The sequence below is a fragment of the Hyla sarda genome, chromosome 9, assembly GCF_029499605.1.
Source record: "Hyla sarda isolate aHylSar1 chromosome 9, aHylSar1.hap1, whole genome shotgun sequence".
NCBI lineage: Eukaryota > Metazoa > Chordata > Amphibia > Anura > Hylidae > Hyla > Hyla sarda.
Genome location: NC_079197.1, coordinates 78,767,679 through 78,779,540, shown reverse-complemented (window position 1 = coordinate 78,779,540; position 11,862 = coordinate 78,767,679). Strand labels below are relative to the sequence as shown.

The window sequence follows — 11,862 nt, the reverse complement described above, 5'->3', positions numbered from 1 at the left end:
ACATACAGAGCCCCCATATACACACATACACAGCCCCATACAAAATACACTGCCCCATACACATACACTGCCCCCATCTACACACACATACACAGCCCCCATATACACTGCCCCATACACATGTACTGCCCCCATATACTCACATGCACTGCCCCCCATACACTGCCCCTATGTACACACACATACACAGCCCACATATATACTGCCTCATACACATACACTGCACCATACACATATACTGCCCCTATATACACACATACACAGCCCCATACCATATACATAGCCTCATACACATACACTGCCCCTATATACACACACACAGCCATACACTCAGGACCAGTTTTAGATTTAATGTGGCGCTGGGCAAAATTAAAAGTGGGGCCGCAAAAGCCAAACAAGTTAGATTTTATTGTGAAACGACTGATGTCTTTACAAAGTAAAATTGGTAGTGCATAAAACAAGCCCTTGTAGGGGTCTGTAGGTGGAAAACTGAAAGCGTTATGGTTTTTAGAAGGTGGGGAGGAAAAAACAAAAGTGCAAAAACGGAAAAACGCTGAGTCCTGAAAGGGTTAAATGATCAGGAGCACAAGCCACAAAGCTTGTAGACTCACAATATTTGCTAGACACACAATACCGCTATATTATTCCAAATTAAAAACCACGATAAAAAGACCAATATTCTGACATACAATAACATATACTGTAGTGGTAGATACCAACTATACACTGGCACCCTGCAGATCGAATGAGGCCGGGTTCACATATGTCAGGCGTGCACTGGAGGGAAACTAATGCTAGAACTGATCCCATTTATTTGAATGGGACAGTTCAAAATCATCCAGCGTCTTAATTTTGACGCTGGATTGTTGGACACACCGGAGAGGGAGGTTTGGATTACACCCCCTGAAAAACACTACTGTGCGTGTGTGTGTGTGTATATATATATGTATATATCATAGGAAAGAAAGAAAAAAAAAAAAATATATATATATATATATATATATATATATATATATATATTTCCCAACCAGAGCGTATCCAGCTGTTGCAAAACTACAACTCTCAGCATGCTGGGATTTGTAGTATTCCAACAGCTGGAGGCACCCTGGTTGCGAAACATTAATATATACACACACATGCATAAATCAGTGTTTCCCAACCAGGATGCCCCCAGCTATTACAAAACTACCAATCCCAGCATGCCCAAATAGCCTAAACAGCTGGAGGCACCCTGGTTGGGAAACACTGTTAACAATATATATATATATATATATATATATATATATATATATATATATATACAAAGTCCCGAAATCACAGCACCAGTCAGGTCATGGATCTTGAAATACTGGATTATTTTATTCTTCCCCACAGCAAATGCAACGTTTCGGCAGTAGTAGCCTTTATCAAGCATAATACAAATACAAAATGTGCATATATATATATATATATATATATATATATATATATATATATATCACAGATACATTTCATTGGCTACAACTCATGTGATACAAATGTATAATTATCTAAAAACGCACCTCTATTAAAATTTAATTGGAGCAATGCTCTGTTAATCACAGTGATGTCAAGTTGACATAGCATCCGTCTATATACAATACAATCAATACACATATAAAGTGCCCATTGCAATATGACATACAGTGCTATATAGTATTATATAGGTACCTTCAGTATCAGCCAAATATATAACTCGATCGCACCCAGAACATGCCGATCGCTGCCATCTCCGTTCTCATTCTTGTTTGTATACAAAGCGACTGCGCATGCGTCGGAAAAGTTCCTACGTATCAGCGCATCACTTCCGCTCTCGATCGCTCACAGTAATGTGTGCTGATCAGGTGCGCGTAATGCCCTTACCCACACTAATCACCATTTGTGTTCTGCGGCTGCGCACACGGGTCCGACGATCGTGTTATCACACTGGACATATCGCGATCCAGCCGGCCGGCTGTGCATGCGCATTGTAACCAAACACTTGTAACCTAGCAAATCATGTTTGAATAGTACAACAGTAAATGCTGACATCAAATTATCATGCAACTGATATTTTATTTCTAGATGACATGAATGAGGGCATATATTAGAAAAAAAAATAATATATAAGAGGATGGCTGCAATGGCTGCGATCTTGGCTGTAGTGAAGGTCCCCACGCATTTGCTGTGGGGAAGAATAAAATAATCCAGTATATCAAGATCCATGACCTGACTGGTGCTGTGATTTCGGGACTTTGTTTATATATATATATATATATATATATATATATATATATATTCTTTTATTTTATTGAAGAGCTGAGGTATGTGCTCTCAAGTCACCCAAGTGCAAGTATTCACACAAAATACCGTGCACAAGGATGCGGTCTATCGCAAGCCCTTTTTTTACACTTGATCTTAGCCAAAAGGCCCAGAGGTGATAACCGGTAAAGGGGTGGAACCAACCATGCCCCCTTCATGAGCACTCACACTACTTATAGGGAAGAAAGGAAAAGGAAGGCTGGCAGGCGGCCTCCCATGCATAGGAAAGGAGGGAGGCAGGCAGTCTCCCATACACTCTCTGGGTGGGTGGCAGTCAGCCACCCGTACATACAGCACAGGCTAAATCCACATCATTGCTTAAAAGAAGGACAGGAGTCCATTCCACTCTGATGGAGCAATAAGCAATGCAATCCATACCCTGGCTTTTACAGGAACCCCTGTAATTGTGTAATTCACATTTCTTGCCACAAGATGGCAGTGGTGTTTTAAAATCTTGAACGCTGTGCACAGCTAACTCCGTACTATTGAAATTGCTCAGTGTCTGTCAGACAGACTGGTATTTAGACTCTTCTATCTAGTTAGTTCCGGTGCCCTGCTGCAGCTCGGGCACGGGAGTTACTAACTAAACTGGGACACTGGCACAGCGTTATTATTAAAACATAATCCTCCCTTACTTTAAAGGAAGGGAGGATTACGTTTTATATCATGAAAAACTATTTCCGAAACTATCTCGGAGTTAGCTGTGCACAGCGTTCAATATTTTAAAACACCACTGCCATCTTGTGGCAAGAAATGTGAATTACACAAGTCAAGAAATATTTTAAAGAAGCATTAATAAAAGTAAATTTTTAGGGGATCTTTAGTCAGGGTTAATCCTGAGGGGATTTATTTCCCCAAGTAGGTTGTTCATTAATAAGTCGGCCCAGAGATCCCTAGGGGATTTAGCTAGTGCAGGTTTTCGTGACATATTCTACTTTAACATAGCGGTAAATTTTTTTCGTTACTTGCATCACAAAATGTCATGAAAATGTTGAAAATTTAGCATTTTTCTAACTTTGAAACTCTCTGCTTGTAAGGAAAATGGATATTCCAAATACATTTTATATTGATTCACAAACACAATGGGGGAGATTTATCAAAGGATTTAGACTGATTTTTCCTGTCTAAATTTGTCGCACAGAAAGTCGCAGTCTAAATATGTGCGACTTTTCTGCGACTTTTGCTCTAGAGGATTTTTAGAACATGATGCATGCAAGTCTATTTTAGACAGAAATGCATTGGAAAATGCATTGGTGCTAAATTTATCAAGTGCGACTTTTGTGCGACAAGTCGCATCTGCCCAAAATACGCTGAAATGTCAGACCATGTTGGAGCAGGTCTAAATGCAGTTTAAGCTGTAGACCCTGAAGTCTGAGCACAGAATTTATCAAGGGCTGTGAGACCTTTGATAAATTAGGAGCACAATAGACAGGAAACTACCACATACGCTGGTCTATTAGCATACCCAGAATAGACTAGATTAGTAAATGTTCCCCAATATGTCTAATTTATGTTGGCATCATAAAATTGACCAATTTTTTACTTTTTGAAGACATTAGAGGGCTTCAAAGTATAGCAGCAATTTTCAAAATTTTCATGAAAATTTTAAAATCTGAATTTTTCAAAGACCAGTTAAGTTTGAACTGGATTTGAGGGGCCATTCTGTGAGAAATACCCCATAAATGACCCCATTGTAGAAACTACACCCCTCACAGTTTTCAAAATGACATTCAAAAAGTGTGTTAACCCTTTAGGTCTTTCACAAGAATTGCAGCAAAGTGGAGGAGAAAAATCAAAATCTGCATTTTTTACACTAACATATTCTTGTAGCCCCATTTTTTTTCATTTTTAAAAGTGGTAAAAGGAGAAAAAGCCCCCCAAAATTTGTAGCTCAATTTCTCTCGAGTACGTAAATACATCATATGTTGACATAAAGTGCTTTGTGGGCTCACAACATGGCTCAAGAGGGAAAGAGCAACTGTAGGATTTTTTTAAACAAATTTTGCTGTCATGGTTTTTGGGGCCATGTTGCATTTAGGAAGCCCCCATGGTGCCAGAACAAAAAAAACATATGGCATACTATTTTGGAAACTACACCCCTCAAGGAATGTAACAAGGGGTATAGTGAGCCTCAACACCCCACAGGTGTTTGGCAACTTTGCGTTGAATTTGGGTGTAAAAATGGAAAATTAGATTTTCTCTATCGGCTCCATTGGGGGACACAGACCATGGGTGTATGCTGCTGTCTCTAGGAGGTATGACACTATGGCAACAAAAAAAGTCGGCTCCTCCCAGCAGGATATACCCGCCTCTAGGCCCTGAGCTAATCAGTTTTAGCTTAGTGTCTGAAGGAGGTGGACATGGTCTGGAATTCTCCAGACCAGGTCTTCTGTTTCTTATTTTTCCTAGTTAGGGTATGTGTTAGTTTTTTATTCCGTTTTCTTTCATGTTTTCAGGTGGGGACTCAGGAACTGCGGCTCACTGTTTCCTCATTGTGATTGAGGGGGCACAGACATTGTGTATATGCGCTGTTCACCCCCTCTCGCCAACGGTCAGCGTCTGGGGTTGTACCTCATGGGTCCGGGTCCCCCTATTCCCTGCTCGCTTTGCTCGCACATGGTAGCTCAGCGTGATGCAGGTAACAGAAAGCTGACTGAAGACCTCACAGAAGACTCCATTAGGTAAGTACTACTGATTGAGGTGAGTATATATTCTTCTCCCTTTAGGTGCTGACTTGCAACCTCTGGAGACCCTCATTTTTTGGCCCACCTTTCAGGGTCCAAGGGGCTGGCCTGTGTTAGGGGCTCTATCTTTTATTCTAAAAAAGGGGCGAGCAATGGCATATTGGGAATGAATGGTTTACTTTATTATTATGCACATGTGTGTGTGTGTTATACTATGCGGCTGAAAGCCGCGGCGCTTACTATGTGGCTGACAGCCGCGGCGCTTTTACTGTTCGGGCGCATGAAGCGCCGACTTACTTTCGCTTTCGGCAACAGACGACTGTCGGCGAATATGTGTATCGCCCGCTCACTTCCCCGTGGGCGCATATGCGGCTGACATGTGCGCCTGGGGCAAGGAGCGGGTGCCATTACTATTGTTCTTCTCGGCGGCCGGGGCGCTATAGCTCCGCCCACAGGGCCGCCGGAGCTCACTGGAGGCGCGGATTGTCCTCCAATCAGCGCCGTGCGTGCGATTTTCGATGGCAGAGGCCAATCAGACAGGGCCCCTGCTCCAGGCACGCCCCTCTCTCGCTATTGGCTGGCCTGTTTCTCCCTCTCTATCTACACAGAGCGGAGTTCTCCTCACAGCAGCCGCCACAGGGGACACAGACTCGGGTGAGATAGTTCTTTTTTCATTATGTTCGTACCCAGAACTGTTCCTCCCTCTAAACAGACAACTGGAGCGTTAGTTTCCTATTTGGTCTGTAAGAACTGTAATTCCAAAATGCCTGGTTCTGCTGAACCCACTTGCTCTGCCTGCTCCTCTGCTGCCCCAGACCCCCTGGTACCCTCGGATGCTCTTTCAGTTCTGGTGGATTCGGCCGCCCCTCCAGCCTGGGTTTCTTCCCTATCGCAGTATATGGGCTGACTTGACTCAAGTCTCCCGTTCGGTGGCTGAGGCTTCTCGTGACGTGGTGTCTGCCTTGAAGAGGTCTGCCCTGTGCCAACCCTCTAAAGGGCCCCGCTCCTCTTCTCCACATACTTCACCCTCTCACAGGCGTACTAGGGGTGTATCTTCTGACTCTTCCATTGAGTCTTCAGGTAGACGTGGGTGCTCCCCTCGTGGGTCCCGCCCCCCGTGTCATCTGGTCACAAACGTCGCTCCTCCAGAGGACGTTCCCGGAATCGCCACTCTGCCTCGCAAGAGTCGCGTACCCGGTCATGGTCGCCCCCCTCCAGGGCTGCCTCCACTTGTTCACATTCTCCTGGTGAACTGGTGGATGAGGCTTTCGAATCGGCATCTGACTCGGAAGACCGCTTGGATACAGTTGAAATGATGAACTCATTGGTTGCGGCCATAAGAGACACCTTTCACTTAGAGGACCCAGGATCTTCGGATGTGACTCCTGAAGTATCTTTTCATCATGCTAAACTGGCACCTCAAAGGTTCAGCTCTCACGCTGAATTTGACATCCTTCTGGAATCTGCATGGAAACATCCGGACAAGAGGCTCCCGGGAATGAAGAAGGTTCAGGTGCGTTACCCATTCGACAAGGACCTTGCCTCTAACGTGGTTTCCCCTCCCTTGGTGGATCCACCAATTTCCCGCCTCTCTAAGGCTACTACACTGTCGCTAGCAGATATGGCTGCTTTCAAGGATTCGACGGACAAGAAGGTGGAGTCCTTAGCGAAGTTTGCCTCTGAAGCAGCAGGCTCTTCTCTGCTTCCCACCTTCGCCTCGGCTTGGGTGTCCAAGGCCCTATCGGTGTGGTGCTCAAAACTCCGTCAGGGTATCCAGGCGGGATCCCCCCAGAGGATCTGTCTGCTTTGGTTCTCCAATGCTCTAAAGCTGGGGACTTTTTGTGCACAGCTTCCATGCAGTCAGCCCATTGTGCTGCCTTTGCTGTGGGTCACCTGGCGGCCCTCCGCCGTTCCATGTGGCTTAAGGCTTGAGATGCGGATGCCGCTTCCAAAAGGTCTCTCACCGAGCTTCCTTTTACTGGTGCCCGTCTTTTTGGCAAGCGCCTTGACGAGATTATCTCTGAGGCGGCGGGGGGCAAGAGTTCCTTGTTGCCTCAAAATAAGGCTCGCTCTACTTCCCAGAGGAAGTCCTCTTCCTTTCAGTCCTTTCGGACTTTTGGCCCTAATAAGGGGTCTAGGCAGGCGCCTTCGCGGGACAAGAAGGCTCCCTCATTCCGGGCTTGCCCGTCTTGGAAGTTGGACTCCAACCGTTCAGGCCGTTTTGCGGCCAAATCGGGCAAACGCAAACCCACTTCCGCATGAAGTGATGCCCCCACCCGCAGATTTTTCTCGGGTGGGAGGTCGTCTCTTACTTTTTCGAGACATCTGGACCACACACATTCAGGACTCTTTGGTCAGGGACGTGGTGTCCAACGGATACCGAATGGAATTTGCCTCCCTCCCGAGGGATCGTTTTTTTCAGTCCCGGGCCCCCCGGTCTCCTTCTCTGGCGAAACAGTTTCGGGAGGCTCTCCGGTCCCTGCTTCTCCAGGGAGTTATTGTCCCAGTTCCTCCAAGGGAACGTTTTTGGGGTTTCTATTCCAATCTTTTTGTGGTCCCCAAGAAGGGCGGTTCTGTGCGGCCAATCCTGGACCTCAAGCGTCTCAACCTTCATCTTCTCATCCGCCACTTCCGATTGGAATCCCTCCGTTCGGTAGTGGCATTCATGGAACAAGGGGAATTTCTTTCTTCAGTGGACATCAAAGATGCCTACCTCCATGTTCCAATATTTCCCAGCCATCAATGGCTTTTTTTCCTATTACTCCTTGTGAAAATGAAAAATTTGGGATAACACCAGCATTTTAGTGAAGAAAATTTTTTTTTTCATTTTCACGTCCAACTTTAATGAAAATTTGTCAAACACCTGTGGGGTGTTAAAGCTCACTATACCCCTTCTTACATTCCGTGAGGGGTGTAGTTTCCAAAATGGGGTCACATGTGGGTATTTATTTTTGTGCGTTTATGTCAGAACCGCTGTAAAAGGTAAAAGGAGAAAAAGCCCCCCAAAATTTGTTGGGCAATTTTTATGGAGTACGGTAAAGTGAGAGAGCGCCATGCGCATTTAAGGCCTAAATTTCGGATGCAAGAGTTAGACTTGCCTCGGATACCAAAATACCCTACGGCAGTGTTTCGAAAACAGAGTGCCTCCAGCTGTTGCAAAACTCCCAGCATGCCTGGACAGTCGATGGCTGTCTGGCAATACTGGGAGTTGTTGTTTTGCAACTGCTGGAGACTGCGTTTTAGAAACCGTGCCATACCAGAGGTTTCTCATTTTTATTGGGGGGGGGGGGGGGGGGGACTGTGTAGGGGTATGTTTATAGGTAGTGTTTTTAGGGTACATTCAGACTGCCGGGGGATTACAGCGAGTTTCCTGCTGGGAGTTTGAGCTGCAGCAGAAAATTTCCTGCATCTCTAGCTTGCAGCGAGAGACTAACTGTAAACCCCCGCCCCTTGTGAATGTACCCTGTACATTCGCATGGAGGGGGGGGCAAACCCCCAGGTACCGCCACCATCTTCTCTCCCCCCCCTCTCTTCCTGACATCCAGGGGCGGGCAGAGCGGGGAATTTCCATGGTAACCCCTCCGCCTTTAACTGCCATTGGTCAGTAGTCATTACTAATGGCAGGGGATAGGGGGGAATGGCACCACTGCCACCTCGCTCCTATCCCTTAGGAGGATTGGGGCTGTCACTGACAAATCCTTTCATCCCTATTTTCCGGGCAATCGGGTCATCAGAGACCCGATCAGCCCGGAATTGCCACAAACGTCGATTTGCCGCCATGGCCGACATGGGGGGTTCTCAGGACCCTCCTAGGCATTTTCACAGGATGCCTGCTGAAAGATTTCAGCAGGCATCTCGGTCCGGTACCCGACGGCTAGCGGCGGGACCGAAATTCCCACGGTCGCATCCATACACCCTCAGTCCTTAAGGACTTTGAAACGGGGGCGTATGGGCACGCCCTCCCTCCTTAAGGGGTTAAGATCTGCATATGAAAACAACACGCCTACCTTTGTTGCCTGTAGCCACCTCCCTGGCTGTCCGGACACGGAATCAAACCAACTGTAACGAGAAACTGAAAATAAACAGTATTCACCTGCATCCTTTTGGACTCTTTGCTGAATCAGGGTAATCTGACAACCCATGGTCGTGCTGTTGGTGCTTCTGGTTCTTCTGCTGTTTACACCTGGCAGTGGCATTGAATGACATTTAATAGAACTAAAGGTCCTGGGTGCAACAATCCTCCCATGAGGACCAGCCTCAACAGCTTTGTAGATTGCACTCATGTTTGCAACTCCATATACATTTTCTTTTCTTCATATTTCTTTCTTCATACTTTTTTCTTTCCGTCATTCAGACTTTCATTCATTCTCACTCACTCACTCACTTTAATTCATTTGTTCTCTCTCTCACTCACTCAATTACTCACTCATTCACTCTCACTCACTCACTCTCTATCTTACCCACTCACTCAGTCAGTCTCTCTCTCTCTTTCTTTTTTTCTTCTTCTTCAGACCCCATCATAGCACTAATGCTTATCCAATACCACCAGCAGATGGAGACACTCCATTGCAACATTGGTTGTGAGCAGCAGTTTCTAAAAACAAATGCCTCATGGCTGATTTCCCATCAATCAATGGATGGCAAATTTTGTTTTTATCATTCACTGACCACAGAACCAATGCATGGTCAAGCAACAGCAATGACGCACCCTTGTGAATAACCATGAGACCCTCACATCATTTAACAGGATTCAGCACCACCTGCAAGACAGCTACGTATCATGTCATGTCAAACCTGCACAGGTGTGCTAGATTAGTATTATTATAATTTTTTTATTTTTTTTGACATCAATCAGTGTGCAAACATGGTCAGTAAAACGCCAAATGGATAGACGTTCATAAACCAGTCAGTGCAACTCATTATTGTGGTCTCTAATTGTGGAACTCTTTTTTTTTTTTTTGTGAGGATACGATGAGCTTATCCAATTAAGGAGGCCATTCAGCAGTACTGGGTCTGGACAGCAGCGGCACCTTCTGCAGCCAGACTGACTGACATGACAAGGCAGGCAACAGCTGCAGCAGCACCCACAGAGGATTAAATAAGAATCTGTCTTTTTTAACACTGGAATGGGGTGGTGCACTGTACCCGAAGATACTGCCATATCGGGTCAATGCATTGGGCGACGGAAGCAAGTTTCCAAATCGGCTCCCATTCTCAAAAATCCATTTAATTTATGGTCCCCAGATAGGGGACATATCAGATATTAAACTGATAAGAACAGATTTTTGATTGAAAAAACCTTTATTACCAATCAATTGTCAATCACACAATAAATATATTCACCATAACAGAACTGACTTTTTTTTTATCTATCTATCCATCTATATATATATATATACCGTATTTATCGGGGTATACCTCGCACCGGCCTATAACACGCACCCTCATTTTACCAAGGATATTTGGGTAAAAAAAGTTTTTTACCCAAATATCCATGGTAAAATGAGGGTGCGTGTGTGCGCGTGTATACCCCGATAAACCCCCAGGAAAGGCAGGGGGAGAGAGGCCGTCGCTGCCCGCTTCTCTCCCCCTGCCTTTCCTGGGGTCTAGAGCGCTGCTGCCGGCCCTTCTCACCCCCGATAGCCAGGGGGAGAGAAGCGGCGCCGACAGCCAGGGGGAGAGAAGGGGCAGCAGCACCCATTGCCGCCGGCGCCGCTGCCCCGTTGCCTCCCCCCATCCCCAGTGGCATAATTACCTGGGTCGGGTCCGCGCTGCTGCAGGCCTCCGGCGCGCGTCCCCTGCGTCGTTGCTATGCACGGTGCGGCGCATGACGTCAGTGCGCCGCGCCGTGCAGTGCATAGCAACGACGCCGGGGACGCACGCCGGAGGCCTGCAGCAGCGCGGACCCGACCCCGGCAACAGGTAATTATGCCACCGGGGATGGGGGGAGGCAACGGGGCAGCGGCGCCGGCAATGGGTGCCGCTGCCCCTTCTCTCCCCCTGGCGCCGATAGCCAGGGGGTAAGAAGGGCCGGCAGCAGGGCTCTAGACCCCAGGAAAGGCAGGGGGAGAGAAGCGGGCAGCGACGGCCTCTCTCCCCTTGCCTTTCCTGGGGGTGTATCGGCGTATAACACGCACATAGACTTTAGGCTAAAAATTTTTGCCTAAAAAGTGCGTGTTATACGCCGATAAATACGGTATATATATATAGATATATAAAAAAAATTATTTTATTGAAGAGCTGAGGTATGTGCTCTTAAAGAGTAGCTATCCTCAACTAAAATGTCCATATTCCCCCTCCCACTGTCTACATCTATCCCTGTTTTTTTTATCCTCTTAAAACATTAGAACAATACCTTTTTCCACTCCTCTTCGGTAGCTCAGAGTTGAGCAGTCTCACGATTGCAGGAAGTCGGCGGGCGGGCCGGCGTGATGTCATCTGAAGCCTCGCCGGCCACCACTTCCGCCCATCTTGCTGTATTCTGCGCTCAATGTCGGGAGCGCGCATACAGGCGCGCATACAGGCTGGGAGGGACGGCAGCCTCTGAGAGTCTGAGAATGGAGCTGCTGTACTGTACCCTGAGGGAATTTATAATATCAAAATGGTGGGTAGTACAATTGATTATATGCCCAAAACAATAAAAATAAAATTTCACAAAGCTGCAATCCCCAATGAATGACTGCAATGAATAATAGTGAATAATAGTGATTTTATCCCAATCAAAAATGATGCATAATTTTTGAATGGGATAAAATCTCCATTATTGACACCATTTATAATGCACTGCTGGCTGCAGCCATTCATTGGGGATTGCAGCTTTGTGAATTTATTTATTTATTTATTTTTTCATATAAAGCTG

General features: G+C 46.2%; 1 non-coding gene across 1 annotated transcript; it reads right to left on the bottom strand.

The window, feature by feature from the left end:
• Positions 1-10,132: 10,132 nt before the first annotated feature.
• Positions 10,133-10,319, bottom strand: LOC130292230 (U2 spliceosomal RNA). Its single transcript, XR_008848137.1, has one exon. It is a non-coding gene; the product is annotated as a U2 spliceosomal RNA (small nuclear RNA).
• Positions 10,320-11,862: the final 1,543 nt, after the last annotated feature.